Below are 21,637 nucleotides of genomic sequence, written 5' to 3' on the forward strand. Positions count from 1 at the left end.
CAGGCAGGAGCCAACGCAGTGAGAAAAGTGAAGAAATTTGGAATTTACCAGCTTTTTTCTCAGGCTGGCTGTTTCCAGGTAGTTCCACCACCTGCAGATATGTAGGTGAGGTTGATCAGAAAAGCTTTCCCAAAAAGCTACTGCCTTCCTAGGAGGCAGCTGGGGATTAAAGAAGTTAGAGCCAAATGCTGCTCAGGACTAAGTTAAAATTCAGAGCTGCTCTTAAGTCACCTGACCTCCCTGCTCCCGAGTCGAGTTCATTATTTTTACCACAAACACAAATAAAATGGAGCAAGTAGTGGCAATGTCATGAATCTAATGCCATCAACGTCTGAGTGTGCCTGTGACCAGCTTTCATTTAGCTGATCCACAAGCCACAGTATGATGAAGAGCAGTCAGGTGGTTACATCCAGCACTACCACAGAACTGCTCAGCAGACATAAAATCTTCTCATTCTTTTAATCCAAATTGCTAAAAGTGTAATGAGTTCTGGTTTTAGTTGTCACTGAACACATACAACTTAGATTAGCTTAGCAATACTGCATGATATTGGGCATGTTCTTGAACTGAGTAAACCACACACTGTCTGGCTGCCTCTGCTCTCAGTATGCCTTCTTATAACACAAACCCCCAAGTTAGTTTTTCCATAGCTGGTGCATTTACAGTCAGTTAAGACAGCGAGATCACATCATAAACATCTATTACCAAGAATTCACAACTACTCAAAAGGCAGGCAGTAAATGACAGTGTCTTTTAGAAACATCCCTTTGATCTTAAAGAAATGCCTATCAAAACAAAAATCCCAATTCTGTTACAGTGATTTTTAGTCATCACTCTAGCACAGCTGTAGCACTTTGCTATCAAGAGACTGTGGGCAGGGGACACACAAAATTAGTTTCAAAAATGTATAGCAGCACTGACATTAAAGACAATAAAAGCAATAGGAATAAATAAAGCAGGAGTTAAATTAAATGCCATGAGGGCTTATTAATTTATAATATAACTAAATTAATCCACTATCAGTATCTAAAGAAAAACTACTGAAATCAAATGCTCTTGGGGAGTTGTTACGAGGAAATGAGAAACTGGGGTTTACTCTTCACTGCCACTTCACTGTTTTAGCAATATGGGATTCCAGGCTCCCACACCAGATCTTCTGTTTTAAACAGTAAAGCTGAAAATAACTTCCTACTTTAACAGCATGTACTTTTTCTTCTCCGATGCACCAAGCTAAAGACTTAATATGGGAGTGTTGTCTACAGCCAGCAAAACAACATCTGGCAGCTTTCCGAGCATCCCACTTGAAGTGACTCTGCACGACATACTGGAAAGCTGCAAAATAAGTCACATCATCTGGTGGCAGAGCTGGGTAATGCCCCAGGTACAATCAGAGTCTTCACATCAAATTTCTACTTACTAGAGGCTCAGACTATTATTGTAAATCGCTGAACAACTGTATCAGATGTCCCAAGAGAGGACAGGTGCCTCCTGCTCATCTGTATTGTACTTGTACTTCCCAACAGCCTTTTTCTTCTAACACAAATAAAAAATGAAGAATTCGGCTCAGGTGTGCAAGGTCACAATGCTATCGTAATTTGCAGTACCAACTTTTTACTAAAAGAAGGGTATTCTTGCAAAGAAGCACTAAGAGTGATTTTTGAACGGGGAAGCTAAAAGAGGTTAAAATAATTTTAAAAGTGCCTCCACCTAGAGGGCGGACTCCCATAACCAGAGCTAATCCATACAGGCCACTTCAGCCACAAACTAAAGGAGACCTCTCAAGAGAAGCCCAGGAGCACGGCATCGTAACTATGAAATGTCACACAGGAAATCAAAATTCTATCAAAAATTGGAGGAACTGCAGCTCTTGGGTGGTCAAAACAGTCAGATTTCAGCACAGTTTAAAGCATGTGGAATATGTCAGCACTTCTGAGAAATCCCACTATAGTTATTCATACTACATCTTCCTTATTCAAAATTTCTACCCAATTTTTCTACATGATCTCCAGGGAGCACAGCAAGTTCTGACTGCCATCTCAGTTGTTCAAATGTATTAAGTGATAAACCTTAAAATGTTTATTAAATTATTAAAACATATTTCTCAACAGCTTTGCCTTAAATATAAGATTAAATGAGACCCAAGATCTAGCTTTTCATCTGCTCAATACAGTATCATTCAACCTTTTATATATATAGTGACATCAGAGAAATAATAATAAAAATTTAGGAGGAGAACCAGACACCATCAGAAGAACAGGAAACCTCATGGTTAGGGAGAAACTGTAATCAAGTAAAGGGAAAACAGAGATTTTGCACAGCATACAGGTTTCTGCACACTAATACAGTCGTGGTCAAGCAGCTGAAAAGGCCACCTGACATGTTTATGTTGAGAAAGCTGGATGGCTCAAGGGATTTGCAAAACATTAAAGCTCACCTAGGAACTGGTCCACAGTTTGATCAGCCTAAGTATCTTGCATGTACACTTTATGCAGGTTAAGAATACCCCCTGCTGTTGCAGCTGAAGTGCACGGTAAGCAAGGGTGAGCAGAGGTAAGAAGTAAGAGGAAACGTGTTACTAAACCAGTTTTGACAGAGAAAACAGAGCATGTGAAGAAGCTCTGGGCTGCCAGCATGATGGCAGCTACACCTGGAAAGTCAAAAACTATTGATGTGATGTCTGTAAACCAGCTTAAACCTCTTAACCAGAAGAGGCAAACATGTTCACTGCAATTGCTACATACACCTAACAAGGACTGAAAAGCCGCAACAGCTGAAACCAAGAGTTTTTCTTAACTTTTTTCTTTTTTTGTCCTCAGAAGGAAGTTTGTTACGGAAAGACTCCAAGCAACAAAAGACCTGGCAGGTAATGGGAATGGATCATTACATTTTGTGCATTATGTGCACATTAAATGATGGGCTGTTCCATTCCAGATTTTCTCACTTTGGCATACTGTTATTTCTGGGACACAAGATTCCCCAACACAGCCCTGACAAGCAGAGATACAGCCGGCGTCCTTCCATGAACTAGTCCCTCCCCTTCCTCTGATCAAGATTCAAAGTCTTTCTTCCACCCACTACATTCACTGTGACAGTCTTCATCTTTTGCCCCAAAGCATACTGATAGCATGAATGAGCAAACATGAACTCTCTAATTTTCCTCATGTCACTCTGCAATAATTTTAAAGGGTTCTTGTATTCGGGTAGATACAATCTTGTTTCTGTTCTAACACAATATTCCATTTCAATTTTTAAAACCTGATAGGCAACCCACAAAAACCCAGAAGGCACATTTACACCTCTTATCTACTGCAACTCTGAACTAATGTTACTGCAAACGTGTTATTTTCATGACAGGACAAATGGTTTCAGCCTTTTTTTATTCATACAATGTCTGCAAAGGCTTTGTCATTTTGCAGGGAAGAGGGTGGTAAGAGGATAAAAAGGTAAACCTGCAAAGGTTTGGTTTTCCAATGTTAAATTTTATCTATCTAGCAAAATTGTAGTGTCTACATCGATGGGAAGAGTTTTAGCCCAAGCTCACTCTGCTTTTTAGATAAGAGTTAACAAACAGATAATGAAAAATTATCAGAGAATGTTAGTTATCACTGCAGCTTCCTATAGAGGACTGTCAAAACTAGCTTTTTATGCTTAAAACCATTTATAATACCGGATTATTTGGATGAAATCAGGTTAAGGAACAGCCACACTTGAAGTCTTAGTGACTGATGTAAGGGAACAACAATACAGAGAAGTTTAAATAAAACTCCAGTTACAATAATCTTGCTAAAAGTTATTCATTTACAATTGATTGGTTATTGAAGGGAACAGGATAACAAGTCCTAATGATCAGCTCTATTAGCTTACCTGCAGCCGAATTAAGCCAATAATTTTGCAGTTTAAATTTTTTTTTTCTTTTTTTTTTTAGTTTTTCAAATCACAGGCCACCCTTCCTCAAGTTTTTCAGGTGGATGAACTAAAACTAGGCTCTCTTTCCATTAAATAACTTTCACTTGCTTCTCTGAAGCAAACTTTAGACAACAGGTAAAGAGAAATACCGTGTACATTTAGGGACCCTATGTAACTTCATATTAGTAGTATATGAAATAATTCAGCCTGTTGGCAGAGAAGATATTTTATGACCAAGTCAATGAAGGGAGCCATCTCAAATGTACATCTACAGCCTGCAAACACATATGTTCATGCCTCGTTACAGAACAACCTTAATGATTCAGAAAAAACCCGAAAGAACTGCTGAAAGCAAGTGTCGGCAGCCGTATATCCCCAGAATTGCAGTGGCAATAATAATTGGGCTTCAGAGTTAACAACCCACTGTCAAAAGTGGGAAGATACAAACATGCGCAAAAGGTAAGAGTGTTGGTACCTTAGGTTTTTCTGTAAAAATACCTAAAGTGGAAATGGCAGAAATGGTAAACTGCTGTTGTAGGGGAATGGAGAGTCACCAGTGAGCATGTACGACTGCCTTGTATTTAATCTGCTCTGTAGGTCACTCTCTACACTTCTTTGGCACCTACAGCACGTGAAAATGTTAAGTCTGTAACTTTTTTTATGAGGAAGCATCAGAAACGTATAGAATACGTTTGTACAATATGATAGTACTCTATAGCAACATCCCAAGCTATTATGATGATCCACAAAGATTTTAAACATTCAGCATTACCTATGAGACTTGATAAAAACTCAGGGAGTTTGTTGTGTATTTTGTTTTTAGAAGTCTCTACCTTCCCCTTGCTGTGGTTCTCTGCCAATACTCAAATTTCTTCCTAAGATATTTCATTAAATACATGGAAGTCACTCTTACAGCCTTCAAGACCCAAATATTTGCACTCCAGTTCCACCATTAATTCAATCCATCCCAAAAGTTGGTTTAGCCATTAAGATTTTCCCCCCAACCCCAGCTCCTTTCCCCTGCAACAGCATCACACTGCCAACAACTAATTATCAAACCCATTGTAAATGAAGTTCCTCAAAGGACTACAGTCACTTAAAGGCATTTAAAAGCTACTGTGAAACTTTCAATGCAAGACATATATTTGGGAAATGCCAGTTTCAAACTGATGCCTGGGACTTCTCTGTCTGACACTAGCCACCAGGAAACATCCTCAGGGAAGAATTTGAGTCACACACGAGTACTTCAATTCATGAAAAATGCTACTAAGGTTCCTCCACTTGTATTTCCTACCAGATCAGGAGAAAACAAGCATGTTCATCTCACAGAAACAGGTTTTTCTGTGACTTTTTCTGAAAGGACTGTGCCTTTTTAATAGATTCAAAATGCAAATGCACTGGTTGCAAACTGATTCCAGGAACCTGTTCATCAGAGCAGTGTGATTACACACTTGCTTTCTGTAGCTGAAAAGTATAGCTGCTTTTAGTTTCTAATTGCATATTTTTTAATTACTAGTTTTATCAAAGGAACTAAACTGACAACACAAGCTATTTTTACAAAAGCAGACAAGCAGGCTACCAGGTATACCAGGTAAAAGATTACATGAGTGAAGAATGTTTTTTGACTAAGAAAAGCCATTACAAAATTTGTGTATTTTTTTTACATTAAGTTCACTCAATATAAGCAGCAAGCTTTCTATAAACTTACTCACAGTACCTGAGCAGAAACCAAGATATGCACACCCAACTACTACAAGAAATTGGCATTCTTTGCAATTCAAAATATTTCTCCACAGAGAAATTTTTTGTAAGAAATAACTCATGAAATAATAGTACTATATATTTTATCAAGCTATCAGTCTAACATATTAAATAAGCCAAGGAAACTGTAATACTTAACTCCAGAGTACTGGGAAAGAGATGGGTTTTTGAACGGTATTAAGAGCATGAGAAGAGCATTCAAAAGACATTGTGAAACCTCTTGACTGTGACGTTCATGTTTAATCCTGATTTCTACAGTCACCTTCATTTTTCTTTTGCCAGCTCCCTCCCACCTTTCCTTCCCCACAGCTTCTTCCTCTCCATCAATCAGACATCATCCATGTTTGTGAAATCAAAACAGCTGCAGTTCCTGAAGGAATGAGGTCCGAAAGAGGGACAGCCTGTCAACTTCAATTACTCGTGCACGCCTACAGATACTCATTTCCTACACAGAGCTGTGGTGAGCAGGTCAGTGTGTGTATGTACAGCTTCACCCCACTAGATGGAATCAGAATATTTTTATCATAAAAGCCAGTCCTGATAATGAAATGCTTCTAGCTCCAGCCAGGAAATGCTTCACTAGAGAGATGCGTGCTCTAACCCAACTCCTGCCATTAGCACAAGGCTAAGCAGCTAATGAGCAGAGAAACAATGATGCAGAGCAGATGTGTATTTACTATAACACAACACCAGCATTTATCACAAATCTCTAAAGAGATTTTTCAAGTTTCCAGATTAATGCAGACCTCAGGCCATATATCCTATCAAAGGTTTTAGGTACCAACGTTGATCCCTTCAATGGGAGCTGGACTCCACTCTGAGAATCAGGGTCCAAACTACTAAACTCTGGGAAGCAACCACTGGTGTCAATGTAACAGGAGAGGACAATCTGTCCTGGTGTTGCCTTTGGTTTCTTCTGCTGCCTGAAGCACTCATTCTCTGTCTGCTAGGACAACTGCCTTTAGCGTGAGAAAAAAGCAGAAGCAGCACTTTGGTTTTGGCTTTTTTTTTTTTGTTTTTGTTTGTTTGTTTTTAAGAAAGATTAGCTAGCTGTAAAGGAAAACTCTCCATCAACCTGCCCATAAGTACAATGCTTGCGTGAAATCACGCTACCCATTACACCAACAGACGTCATCCTTTTCACAGCCTCTCAAAGTGCTTCCCCTAGGAAACTAAATCAATAATCTTAAGCAACAGCAACTGCACACACAAAGCAGACTGCTTTAAGTATAACATGAAAAAGGACTGTTCATGTTGGTTTTAGGATTATGTGTTTTAATTACACCCCTTCACCCTCCTTCTTGCTTTGTAATTGAATTTTCTTTTATCTTTAGAAGGCTAACTTTATTCATAAGAGACTGTGAATGGCAGAGTTCAATTCTTTCACTGCAGAGTCCTGAGATCTCCCACTGCTTTCCAAGATTTCATTCACATTTTGCTTTAAAAGGGTTCCAGTTCAGACTAGCAAATATGTTTTTAATGGAAATAAATGTATATCTAAAGGAAGGACATTATAATGATAATGAAAAAAAATTTCCTTTTATATCTGAAGGGATCCCAGAAATATCAATGTCTCAAGCTCCATCACAAGGGCTTTGAAAAATTCTATTGAACCAGTAGATGTTTACAGGACACACTGTTGTATAGTCTATTTGAAATTACTGACAGGTTTGGGTACCATAAGTTGTTCTTCATTCTACCTGTAAGATCCAACAAATCTCCCAAAGACAAGCTAGCTTCAATACACTGCCATTGTGTCACTAACATGCTCTCCTGACTGATGCCCCTACACTTTTGTATGTGAAAAGAAAATCCTTTTCCTGCTAGAATTACTTACAGTGCAGAACTTGGCCACTATTGCAGTTCCACTGCCAGCACATCTCTTATGGCCAAGCAGCAATAATAACAGGCTAAAAGCACAGAAATACGGTTACTTCTCACCTTACAGACTGAATTACTTAATATGTTTCAGGTGTTAAAGCAGCACCCAAGCCCTTCCTGTTAAGTGCGTAAGTTAAGTTTCATAACAGGCTGCGAAAACACTTCAGAGCAACACGACTTTAAATGTGGCATTTTAAGTCTAGGAAACTGAGAAAAACATAGACACTGGGCTGGCTGTAAAGCCAGTATACATATTGGTAGATTGATTAATTCTGAGACTCTTCAGGCGCCAACATAAATAATCTTCCAAAGTCCCCGCATTTGATCTTGGAACATCTTCAACCAACCATGATCTTCAAACCTTCTGATGGGGAGCCAAACAGCCACCTATTTTCACTGTGACTTGTGAACTGTTTCTGCATTATTCAGTGAAATGCTGTTTTAACTTGCTAAAGCTCCATCTGAATCACTACTAAGACTACTACTCTTTGCACGTACAAACTGTGATGGCAAAACACAGCTTTCCCCCATATCTTTTCCTCCTAAATGGAATTACAGTATTATGAGCTGTGCTAAATCATGGAAGCCTCTCTCTCCAGGCAATGCCACAAAAATATGGCCTTGTCTTTTGTTATTGCTCATTAACTGACATACTTCCTTCCCATTCTGCCCTTTAAAAAGTACTGAAAGCTTAAAAAAAAAGGGGGGGAAAAAGAATAAAAAGAGTAAAATAATAATAATAATAATAAAAGACAACAGCTTTCAATGGTAAAAATTTCAAATCACAAGAACATTAACAGACCTAAAGGCCTAAGAATAGTGACAGCACAGGGTTTTAGAGAAGAGCTCACAGTAAGTGATGATGTTCTTATTACCCCAGCATGAGGAGTGGTAAAATTACAGGAAAATCTGTTCTCATTTTAAGATTTTTTTTGCACTTCTGTTCATACAGAGAGAAAAACAAGACTTGAGCCTAAGGGCTCAAAAGACAGAGTGCAACTGAAAAAAGATTCCTCTATTTTTAGGAGAACTATTTCAAAGCTTGATCCTGACAACACTGGAATATTTACGCTGTCATAAAGAGCATTTTCAATTCCCCCCGCCCTTGAATTATTTTTGTAGCCCCATCCCTGCAAAGTTCAGTGCATATGTTTTCAGGCATTACTCTGCTGGCACATGCAACCTTATTTCTAATGTTAACATATAAATACGAAAGAGAGATAATATTCTTCTATTCAAGTTCCATTTCAACTTTGGAATCAATAGTTGTGATTATTAAACCAGAATTTTAATTTTATAGCAGGATGTAATAAAAACAGTGCCTCAGAAAAATCAAAGGATATCCTTGTCCTGAAAACACTTCCTAAAAAGTTCTTTTATGAAGTCTCCTAGATCTTATTCCCCTAAGTCAATATTCTGCATCTAAATGTATGCCCATGGAAGTTCTTAAGAGCTAAAACCCCTAGAAATACCTGTATGTATTATAATCATCTGCTTCTGCTGTGAGATTCAATTTTAAATACACTCTTGATTAAATGGAAAAGAAAACTGTTTGCTTGGTTGTGTTTAAGAAACATCTCTGCTGACAGCCCAAGTCTGTTTTGATTTGCTCCGTATAGATATGGAGCTGCTAGGAAAACATTAAGCAGAAAGTGCAGTGTTGGATGTAAATTACACCATCTCACACTTAAGTGCTGCCCTCAGCTGCAACTGGAAACTGCACAGACAAGCACTGCCATGATCACTTCTAGGTGTAACAAGAATGTAAAAAAATGAATTATCAGATCTCTATGCAAAACAAGCCCATAAATTGAGTGAAGAACTGGCCTAGAAAAAAATACTCCCTAAAAGCTTTCCAAAGCTGAGGTCAACACCTCTGCAGTATCTTAACTTGAATTCTTGTAAGGTACTTTGTTAGCCCTTATGGCTACAAAAATAGTCTTCTAAACACACAAGATTAAAAGCTTGTTCTTCTATACCAGGGCTGTGCACACCCAGGAGAAGCAAATGGCCACAAAACGAACAGAAAACTGCTGAGGTACAGAGAAATAATGAATGGCTTTTTCAAAAGAGCCGACAGAGAAACACTCATTAAAAGCACAATGAAATCACTTTTCTGGCTTCTTGATTCAACAATCTCCAACGCACTTATTACCTTATACAGAAGTAATTCATGTGCAATATAATTCCTTTGGACTGTGGTAAATTCGCATATAGTATGGATTAAATGCAAAATCCATGTTTCTCTTGTGCACATCACACAGGTGTGAGACACAGGGAACTCCACAAAGCACCATAAAAGGAGACTGATCTTACCCCTTTCATCTAGGCTAGGGATGTTCGTTTTGCCACTTTCCAAACTGGTCATACGTTTACACCACAGCAGCTATGCAGGCTTGGTGGCTGTGTGGAAGCCTGGAATACTCATCTGAATTAACAGCATTTTACAAACTTCAGAACCTGGGAAGTTCAGAATAAGATTTTTTAAATGTTGAAAACACCAGCATTAAACTCCATACCACATGTTGCACAGCAGATCCAGTCAAAGATAACTTCATTAAATTAATTCATCAAATAACTTATCAAGAAGTAAGAGTTTTACTAAGGATGTGACACAAGCTGGATATTAAGGGCAAACACTAGTTTAATTGTCACCTCAGGTGAGATGGTGGTCAAAAACTAATGGCAAACCATAAGAAGCTGTATCAGCATTTCTGGTTTATACATCCTCCATCCTCACAATGAAAACTTCCTTAAATTAAAAAAAGAATTGTGCACTGTAAGTGCTAAGAAGTGCCAGTTTAAGGGTCTTTTGTATATGGCAATATTTTTTCAGTATTAATGTTGCTATAAGGATGCAATTTAGTTTTACTCAATTTAATTTCCACCCCCCCTCCCCTGCAAAATATCTCCATGAGTGTCCAAAGGCCAACAAGGACAGAAGCTGTGGCCACCTAAATTTAAAGGCCAGCACCTCACGCACAGCTCCCCTGAGCAACCAACACACCGCTTCCCATGCCCTCTGCCTGTAAGCTTAGTACAGAAATACCTCCTCGAAACAGATCAGACCAGTGCACAATGTTCAGGTTTCAACTGTGGGAAGCTCTGAGCACCATTAATTCCCATTCAGTGTCTTCAACACAAGTAAAGGAGAGCAAACATCATGCAAGCTTTGTGTCTACAGACACAGTACCGTCTTTCCAGGACTTACTGTTGTCCACAGAGGCTTAAATAATTTTGGAGCATTTTCTGGAAGATGATCTCATACTTTAAAGGCTGGTTATAAAGACAGGAAGTAATGATAGAAATAAAAAATTATTTTTCACTGTGCAAGGAGTACTAGTGAGTCTGTACTGAGTCCTGCTTTTCAAGAGAAGCACACAAATATGAAATAAGTGCAAAGTTTTAAGATGATACAGAACTATTTTAAGAGATGAAAAATAAATGTTCTTTACTAAGAACAGGAGAATAATAGAAGATGAAATTCAAGGCAGGATAATAAGACATAGAAAAAGAAATAACCTCACCTATACAGTGAGATCTAAATTAGCTACTGCAACTCAGGATTTTGAAATTTTAATGACTAATTCTCTTGGTGCATCAATTCCCTACTCATTAAGAGCCCCAAGGAGTGGAGAAGAAAACAGAAAACATTGTGTCACAATTCTAGAAATCCAGAGCAACTTGAGACAAAACATGCAGTGCTGGTGTCAAATGGCCATGGCAAGACTAGAAGGTGCACAAAAAAGGTGTCAAAGATCAGAGGTCTGAAATACTTCTATACTAAGACTGATGTGTAATTCGGTTTTACAGGAAAGTTAAGAAATACCTGCAGCCAGAAAGAGCAGTCCTGCCCAGTCCAGCTTGGCACACACACATAAGCTGTGGATAGGCTTCAGCATCTCTGTACAAGAAAATTGGTTCCTTCTCTGAGCTGAACAGTGCACCCACGGAAGATCACAACAGAGATGTGTAAAATCAAAACTAGCATGAAAATGAAGAATAAGGAAAGGTTATTCACTATTTCTCCTACCACTAGAACCAGAAAACACAAACTGAGCACCTTTTCACATTGCACATAATTAAACTGTAGATTCATAACCACAGGAAGTTGTGGATTCAGAAGGGATTAGACAAACTGTATAACAGAGAATAACAGGTCAAATTGTGGGTTCCTACGCAGCCGTGTCACCGACTGCGAGAAGGATCATGCTCTACTTCACCGTTTCTTATCCTCATTTCAAAAGGTTTTTGAGGTGTGACACGAGATCAGGTGTCCTACTGATCTGACGCATTATGGCAATTTTTATGCTTGTCATAACTTAAGCAAGACTCGAGGTCGCTCTTTCTCCAGCAACAGAGAGAAACTTCTCAGCCACCTCCAACACCTAGCATGCTGGTACTGTTCTTTCAAATCCCACTGCTAATGTAGAATGTCAGAAGAGTTGATTTGATACACTGAAATGGATTTTGCCATGCTGTTTGTGCATAAGACAGATTTCTCCCTTCTGGGCAGATACTAAAGAAACTGTACACTATTAGTCTTTGAAATCCAAAATACACTGCTTGTTTCAGAGACTCTTCCAGTCTGACCATTGTAACCACCATATAACCCATGTTTCTGATAAGATACTTCTTTAGAAACACCAATGCTGCTATTTTCCAATAAAGGTGCCTCCAGCAGTTGATAGACAGTTGTTACATTGTTTTGTAACATTATTTATCTCTCACATTTGCATGTAAGAATGATCAAGCCTGACAAAGCGTATTTTAATGTAATTATCTACATAACAGCACAAAAGAAAAGCATTTCTATAAATTGCTTTAAATAAAAGCATATTGAACTATGTAATACTGCAATTTCTCAATAACCTAAAAATCGTTCCCAGTAAGATTCCACCACTGTTTGGAAACAAAGCATAAATGCAAATGATTAAACCAGAATATTTCAATTAAAAAAACCAACCTAGCTTTACTATAAAAAGGTAATTTCTGTATTTCTTATTGCATAATCATAAGAATTATAATTTATGTCAAGTTGCTTTTAACTGGAAATTAGACTCCAGTTAGAAATAAAAAAAATCATTTTACTTAGCTAAGTAATATTCTTACCTTAAAAGCATATACAGAGAAAACAAAGAAAACAGTATTTTATCTGTAGTAAACTGAAAAACATAAGAGTTAAACTAAGCAACATTAACTGCAATTAAGGAAGTTTTATTTTCTTGTCATTTATCCTTCCAGCTGTTATGCTTCTGTCTTTTGTACCAAGACTGGGAGAAGAAGGGGCAATCTTCCCTGATTTTTCAGTTTCCATACATTATCTCTTACTTATGTTAGCTGAACTGGTTGAAAAACCAAAACCAACCAACCAAACTGTTGGACACACTCCCTCTACACTTGCAGCAAGGGTAGAATTATCTAGAACTGGCTTATTATCACCATAAACTCTGGATTCATATACTTAGCCAAGCCGCTCCTCTAAATACACTGGTTTTCATTAAGACGAGTGACAAAACACATGCTTGAATTTCCTACAGAGTAAGTTCAAAAAGTAGGATTTGGCCACAACAGCAATAGGAATTCACAATTCAGCTCCTTCCCCCTCCTCCAAAACTATTTAAAAAGTTAAACAAATAAGACATAAAACAGTCACCTCAAAAAGCAGAGTTTTGCTCTTGGCCACTGGATTAAAAAGCCTTGCTGCTAACTTGATTAAGTCTTATTTTGTAAATAAAGGAGAAAAAACTTCCCTGAAAGAGAGGAAGATTTTCATATGCCTGTGCCCACAGCCACATTTGTTTAGAAGGAGTTGATTAGTTCCGTTCAATTGGCCAATTAGTGCTATATATGTAACACTTCTGACTGATCCTGCACTTTCATTATTTCTTAGGGCCATTAGTTTAACCCTCATGGTAACACTTTAAAGAGCAATGAGCAGAGTTAATCCTGGAAGAAACCACTGCCTTCTTCAATGATTTCTCTTTTAGGTTGTGCATTATATGAGTTCTGCTGGCCAAACTGCAAGAAAACATCCCATGTTTTCACCCTGCCTGTCTGCTAGGCATTTCCTACCATTCTGTTCTTTAAGAATTTTGCTGTACACGTTTACATTAAAACACCACTTGAACAGTGTAGTACTTAACACATGAATGGGGTTATATTTGGAACTTGACATTAGGAAAAAATAAATACTAACACATATATGAGAGAGAAAGACTGTGTAGATAACACATACACCCGTCAGGCTTCGATAGCATTTCTCAGCATTGGCGTAGAAACACCACAGCTTTTTCAGCACCGCATCCTCATTCTTGGAGCAAAGCTAATGGGCACCGAGGCCAATGGTGGCCTCCTTTCAATAGAAGATGCTTTGAGAGAAAGATGCTTTGGAGAGAAAGATGCTTACAAAAAACTCACCCTAGTTTCAGACAGGGCTTTACAGTATAATGTAGTTTCACAGTCCTCAGATTTAAAATACTTTTAATGTTATTTCAAGACAACTTTCTTTTTTTAAACCCGAGGCCATGGCTCCCCATGCACAGAGCAAAGAGCATGCTCGAGCTGCAAACATGCACATTGCTACGATTCCTGAGGAGCTGGGTATTCCTCAATGTGTTTACTTCAGTCAAGCTACAAAAAGAAAAAACATATCCCAAATAAAATCTTAAGCATATATATTCTCACAGGTCAAGAGACCAAGGAAGAGATAAGAAATGACAAGGCATCGCTTACTCCAGTACGGAGAGGCAAGACACCCACAGAACTCTCAGAGCCATTTGTAATAAATGTGCACCCAGCATCAGAGGGGAAGTGCCTTCACTTCCTGACTTGATCAGTTTCTTCTGGAAACAATGACAAATCTGAAGGTGCTATTTATGGCTTTCTCTCACCCATCCCCAGAAGAAATAGACTACAGCCTCTACATATATCAAGACGGAGTTCACCTTCTCCAATCCACTTGATATCTACTTCAATATCACTGCTCCAGTCCCTTACATCCTTGAAAAAGCTTAAGTGACAAACAGCAAAACCTTGCAGGGCTCACCACCACCACCATTACTTTCAACCAATGACCCAATTCAGCAAGACAGAGCACCTCTTGAGATATGCTGAGAGCCCTTGACTCCAATCAGCCAAAATGTGAGAGGAGGTCACTCAGCCCTGCATAGTTTACTCTTCGAGAAAAAAAATAAATAAAATCCAAGATGCATCTCTTCGCTCTCATCAGTACTCTCAGAGAATCTCAAAGCTGGTTTAATAGCTGCATCATTTTTAGATAACATCAAATTCCACGGGTCTCCTTCCCAACTCATCTATTTGAAGGAAGAGATCATTTCTATAGTGAACACGAGTGTCCTCAAGTGTAACAGCAAATAAACCAGTGCAAATGAAGTGCCACAGCAATATAAACAACCACCTTGAAAACCAGTAAGCTGCTGCTCAGGGTGACTCTAGGGACAATAACCACATTTTAAATGTCTACATAATCTGAAAAAAAATTGTTAAGATTACTTCTGTACATAGCAACTCACCTGAACTGTAGGTAAACACCTGCAATCAGTCCACCTGCCAAATCCGAATGGGTGAAAAAAGCCAAAACAAAACACACATGGCTCCCACCTACTTTAAGTGAAGGAAAAACTCCTATTTGAGCATTGTTTACAGGAAGTAATCTGTGCAGCAAAAAGCCAGTGTCATTTAAGGCTGCTCTGTCTTATTAAAAAAAGCCAGCCTGAAAGTGCAGAAATCCTAGTATGGGAGTTCAGGCATCTACAGAAGAGATGGCTATTCTACTACAAACATTAATGAAGTCTTCTTACTTTTGGTTTTAATGTTATTGCTTACCTGGTTTTCTTAAGACACAAGGCTCATTTGATTAATCTGAAATGTCTGCATGTACATAGCTTTCTGTCTATCCTCTCCTGACTCTTCATTACACCCAGTCAACAAAATATGACAGACAGACAGGCAGGGGTCTCAATGGTATTAAGATCCTCCAAGTATTGTACGTGGGTGCCTATTTTCACAAGGAAAAGGAATCTAAACGTCCATGTCTCCATTGAAAGAAAGGACTAATGCAGGTATCACAGAAAATCCAGAAGAGGAAAGAAAGGAAAAAGAGGAGGGGGAGACAGAGGAAGAAAGAGCACTTGGGACTCGGACTTCCTTAGTCCTGCGGCTCCCAGGCCTTGTTTGCTTGCACAATTCCTAGCAAAACCCTCCTCCAGTGGTGTCCGTGGGTGATAATCCAGTACTACTAGAACAAACAAAGCAGAAAGCTACCCCTAAGATTTACCACTTTCCATCTTCAGAGTGTTTTTTAAAGCATTCATCTAGAACTCTGTAACTACTACGCAGCTTTGCATTAGTTAAAACACACCAACTTCCCAGAGATGTGGAGAGTTACCTGGGGAGTCCCAACTAACAGGCAGAATAACTTGTTCCAGCCTAAGCTCACCCCCTCCTTTCTCATAGGGGAACATTTTAAACAGTCAAACAAGCGATTCCCCTAAGAGATGCCCCTATTAAGAATGCAGAATAGAATTCATGTTGTAATACCTCAATTCTACACACTAGCCTTTGCTAAGAACACTAAAAAAATACAATCTCACCCACAAAATAAAATAATGACAACAATAATAATAATAATTCTTCCATGATCACCACCAATTCACAAAGGTCGTCAGCAAAGTCCAGGAAAAGGAAGGAAAAATCAGCATGGATACAGAGTGAACACAAATGTGTATGTGTCTGTCTTACACACACTAAGTATTACTTAAAAAAAAAATAATAATTCTATACCCTTAGAACCAAAACCATTTAAAAATCAAATAAGCACTAAGTAACACCTCAGTGCTTCCTTCATAGGCTTTATCAATGTAAAAAAACTTGAGCAGTAGAAAGGACTATGGATTAAAGTTAGAAAATATATATTTATATATATATATATAAAAATATATAGTTACTTAAAAAACAGCATTACACCGATGACATGGCTTTTAAAATAATAAGATATTAATATATAATTAAGGTTTAAATTTACTCTCATTTCCAGCTTTTGCTAACTTCAAAAATGCAAACTGCTAAATCTCGCTTTCAGGATCTTGCACACTAACACAACATTTGCCTTCAGGACAATTTCGTCAAGCATCTGAATCAAAACAAAACAAAAGAAAAAAATCAACTCCCACCCCCTTACTTTATCCCCTGACTTTTAAAATAAGAAAGCAATTGTAAGAAGGGAAAACAAAACAAAACCTAAAAGCTTTAGACAACACCCACTTCAAGTTTAAAGTATGACCTAAAAACTGATACCCACTTCCCAAAAGCAGGAGGAAATGGGCTGAGTCAAGTCCACTACCAGCAGCTACACTGATGCTCAAAGCTACCAAAACAAAGAAAGACAACACAATAAAGTCTGCTAATCTTCGAGCAAGATGAGTCAGATGGACAGCACAAAAGAAAGATGTTATAGTTCCAGAACACATCTGTAACTTACACAGGCTACAGGGTTTTAAATCAATGACCAATCTACAAGATATACAAATGCACACTAAAATGTCAAGAATCCAGATCTGAAGACTACTCCTAACACTAAAATCGCCATGTTAATATGGGAACAACTGATGTAATAAAAGCCCTGTGTTTTTAGGTATTGAAAGTTCTCTACAAAATGCCTCTTATTAAACACACCCCAGTTTTCAATTTCTCCTTCGCTTAAAGGACAAGTTAGTGAACTTAAGATGAGTGTTCATGTAATTAAGTTGCCATGTGTCTAAAGGGCATCACTTGTAGGACAACTACTTAAGTCAAGCCAGTGCAAAGTGACCATATAGATGTCTGTGTCGTCACATGGTGATCTGCCATGGCCAAACTTCACAAATGGAAGCATAGTCAATGATGTTAAAAGTGATTTCCAACAACAAATCCAGTGGATTCAAAAAGTAAGCATGACAGAAAGGCAAAGGTCTACAGCTGTCATTGGTCTGCCATGAAACGACAACAAAGAAACCCTGCAACGTGTTACCAAAACATATAATGACAAAAGTATTTTCACAATGCTCTTTAACATCTTCCCCACAAGACAGCGAAAGGGTTCTCAGAATATAAAGATTACACCATGCAAACTATACCAGTCATTAACATGTCACCTTACACTTAACCCACCTTTCTTTTCCACACAGCAATTGCTTAGGAGATTTGCCAGGTTTAAGAATCAGCTAATTCAATACCAACAAATTAATAGTAGAAGGGGAAAAAAAGCTGCAAAGGAAAAACCATACAGATCAATAACTACTAAGTCCTGCCACTGTTTCTCAGCCATCTATCTTGCACTGCTGTCTCCTGTGGAGAACGTGTGTGCCAGCTTTAACACAACAGGATACTTAAGTCTTCCAACGTAACTGCCCAGCAGAGACATACACAAAACCATCCCCCCAACTCTTCCAAGTCTTAGGTATACAAATGATAAAAAAAAAAAAAGGTACAGTGAGATCTATCCTTTTATTTTGTTGTCTGTCTTGTGCAGAAGCATCTTCCCGTTTTTCCACTAGCATAGGTTCTGGGAAGAACTAGATTTCATTCTCATCCTTCAATCACAGCAACAACTCCAAACCAAAAGAGGAAATGGCTGGATGGAAGGCAGGAAGCCCACTAAGTCTTCTTCCTTGAGATAATCTTTTAGATAGGCAGATGCCTTTTTACTGTTTTTTTTTTTTTTTTAATTGTAAAATCCATTTCAGTAGTACCTACCACACAGGAAACCTACTTTTTTGCTTAACTGATATATTTTCATCTTGCTGTTGATTTACTCTGCCCAAAAAGCTGGCTATTTTGAAGCAGCAGTCACACCGACCTTAGCCAGATCACCAATCCATCCTGCTGGGTGCTGCAGATGCTAGAAGTTACAGCCTCCACTCCAGTAAGGGCAAGACTATTTCCCATCAACTTTTTCCCATCAGATGCTTCTGACCAGTTCATATACATAGCAAACCTCAAGCAAGTTGCAAAACAATGGTATTTCTGAAGTTACAAGACCGGTTATCATTTTCTCCAGTGTGACTTCTGAACGGTGCACCTTATATTCTGCCTCACAAAGATGTTTGCTATGGTAACCTCTTGGGCTACCGACAGCAGCCAGCTCCCATGAAGGAAGCAACAGCAAAGAAACAGCAAGGTAGGCCCTTTCTTTTGCTGTAAAACCTCTCCCACCAGAATTCTGCTGTCAGAGCAGGCAAAACTGACAGACGTAATGGTTACCACATAAAAACATTTAATAACGGCAACAAGTTTCTCCAAAGTAGGTAAAATTGTTCAGCTAAAGCCAACATGTGACTGTGAAATGGGCATTGCTAGCTTATTTCTAGAATAAATTACAGGCCTTGTGGAACTGTGATAGCACACGTAGTTAAAAATTCACAATTAACTGCCCGCGTTGTTTTTCTTCTCTTTTCATTATTTCCACTGTGGAGGGGGGCGGGGGGGGGGGGGGGGGGGGGGGGGGAAGGGGGGAGCCCTAGTAACAAGTTTGCGAAAGCCACAGATGGAAAACTTGCACAGCCCCCCCCATGCGGGCATCCCGCCCTCCCGCTCCCAGCCGGCGCTGCCGGGCGGGAGCCCTCCGGCAGCCGCGGCCCCGGCGCCCGGTCCTCCCCGGCCCGAAGTTGGCGTCCCGGGGCATCGCCGCCACCTCGGCGGACGCCCCGGCACTGTCACCGGCGGCGGATTTACGACTTGAGGTGCTGAGGCGGCGGGCAGCGCAGACCGACTCCCCGAGAGACAAAGGCTCTCGCCCGCCGGAGCGCCGCCGGGCGCGGGGACGCCGGAGGTGCGGAGCGGCGGCGGCGGGCGCGGCGCGCATACAATGCCCGGCCCCCGCGGCAGCGCAGGCCCCGCAGCGCGGGGCGGCGGCGCTGCGGGAGAGCCGGCGGCGCGGCCGCGGAGGCGGTGCCCGCCCCTCTCCCCCCACACCCACCCACCCACCCACCCAGAACGGGAGGCGAAGAGCCGCCCGCTGACGGGCCACTTGACGGGGAGCGACGCCAACCGCTGCCCCGGGCGGGACGCGCGCCGCGCCGAACGAAGCACGGCCGCGCCCGGCGGGGGTGCGGAGCAGAGCGGAGCGGGGTTTAAAGGTCCCCTTCCACCGCCATTTTGAGGGGGGAGGGGGGCGAGCGAGAGGCGCTCGGTGGGCTCGGCCCCCCGCGGGCGTGGGCAAGGACCCGCCGCGCCGGGGCGGAGGCGCGGCGCGCACAAAGTTCCCGCGGGGGCCGGGCGGGCGGCGGGGGCCGGGCGCGTCCCCGGCCGGGCGCCCCCCCGGCGGGGCGCGGGGCCGGCTCGGAGGGGCAACTTCGGCCCGAGCGCCGCGGGACGCTGCGGGCCGGGGCGCCGCGGGCCCCTAGCGGGCGCGCGCAGAGTTGCGCGCGGGCAGTTGCGCGGCGGCGGCCGGCCAGCCCCGCGCATCGCGCCTCAGCGCGGGCGAAGGCGCGCGCCCCCCCGCTGCCCGCCGCCGCCTCCCCGCCGCGCTCCGCCTGCCTCTTCCCCCCCCTCTCCTCCTCCTCCTCCTCCTCCTCCCTCGCCGCCTTTTTCCCGCATCCAAACTTCGAGAGCCCGGAAAAACCCTCCGGGCCCCGCGCCCCGCCGGCAAAACGCCGCCAACAGCTGCGCGCGGGGCCGCTCCGCCCGCGCGCGGGCGCCGCCGCCGCCCGCCTCACCTGCGGGGAGTTTTTCCAGCCCTGCGCCGCTGCCGGGGCTCGGGCTCCCCGGCGCTCCGCTCACTGCCTCATTCCAATATGGCACGGCCCGCCAGAGCGCATGCGCCCGCCGCCCGCCTGCCTCCCCCCCCTCCCGCCCCTCCGCCCTCCCCTCCCCTCCCCTCCCCTCCCCTCCCGGCTTTTCGGGCGCTCCGGCTCCCTCCTGGCGCGGGCGCGCCGAGTCCGTCGCCGCGCCGCCGGCCGCCCGGGCCGCCCGCCCCGCCCGGCCCCGCGGGGCCCGCCGCCGGCCCCGCCCCCTCCGCGCTGCCTCGGGCTCTTGCCCCCGGACACCTGCTCCCGCCGCGCCGGGGGCAGCGCGGGCTCGGCCGCCGGTAACGGGACGCGCCGCCGCCGCGACTCTGCCGGGCCGGGCTGAGGCAGGGCGGGGCAGGGCGGGTATCCCCGCCCTGCCTGGCCGCCTTCGCTCCGCCGCCGCGGGCAGGGGCACAGCCCGGCAGGCGACCGGTGCCTCCCGCGGAATGCGCTGTCCCGTCTCCATCCCCCCCGTGCCCCGGCGAGGATCCAGCCCCCTTCCCCCTGGGCGATAGGGCGGCCCCGGCGGTCGGGGCGCGGGGCCCGATGGCGCCCCCCACGCGCGACCGCGACCCTCCCCGCGGGGCCGCGCAGCCAACGGGCCGTGCCGGCGCCGCCGTTTGCGTGGAGCGGGCGGCAGCTGTCTTCCCCCCCTCCCCGCCCCCCCCCGCCCCGACACCCCCCGCCCCAGGGTGGAGACCGGCGCCCCGCGCACTCGCCGCCGCTGCCCGCGGCGCAGCGAAGCGAAAGAAAAAGGAAGCGTGTTGTGCAACACCGCGCTCCTCCTGCCCGTGCGGCGGGGACGGAGGGGTGGAAAGGCAGCGCCTCCCCGCCCCGCTCCGCGCAGGCGGTCCAGACCGAACCGGTGGCCGGCAACGAGCCCGCTGGTCGGCTGTGGCGAACGGCGGCGGCGGGACAGCGGGAGCTGAGCGCGGAAAAGCCGCCGCGCAGCCCGCGAGCGCATCCGCCCGCTGCGGCGGCAGCGCTGAGGCCGCGCTCCGCTCCGCTCGCCGCCGGGAGGGACGCGCCGCCGCGCCGCGGGCGCTGGCCCGGCTCGCCCAGCCCTCTCGCCCAGCCCGCTCGCAGCGGGGCCGGCACCCGCCGTGCCCTTGTCCGAACAGCTACGGCGGGGATTATTCGCGGGGACGTGCCCTGCGCGTTGTGGTGGACACTAGTTGATACCAACAAGAAATAAGTATTCGGAGGGGAAGAGCAGACGGAATAGAGTAAGCTGTAATCATTTGTCTCTAAAGTAGAGAAGTGCCAAGAAATAAATAGACCTAACAGTGCCGGAACAGCAG

At 43.3% G+C, this 21,637-nt stretch overlaps 1 protein-coding gene across 2 annotated transcripts in view; it reads right to left on the minus strand.

The window, feature by feature from the left end:
• Positions 1–20,359, minus strand: part of SFMBT1 (Scm like with four mbt domains 1) — an 80,399-nt gene extending 60,040 nt beyond the window's left edge. For both annotated transcript variants that reach the window (XM_055805918.1, XM_055805917.1), the window contains exon 1: positions 20,265–20,359. The gene's annotated coding sequence lies outside the window, so the exon portion shown is untranslated. The remainder of the gene's footprint in view (positions 1–20,264) is intronic.
• Positions 20,360–21,637: the final 1,278 nt, after the last annotated feature.

This window comes from Falco peregrinus, chromosome 5 (assembly GCF_023634155.1).
Source record: "Falco peregrinus isolate bFalPer1 chromosome 5, bFalPer1.pri, whole genome shotgun sequence".
Classification (NCBI taxonomy): domain Eukaryota; kingdom Metazoa; phylum Chordata; class Aves; order Falconiformes; family Falconidae; genus Falco; species Falco peregrinus.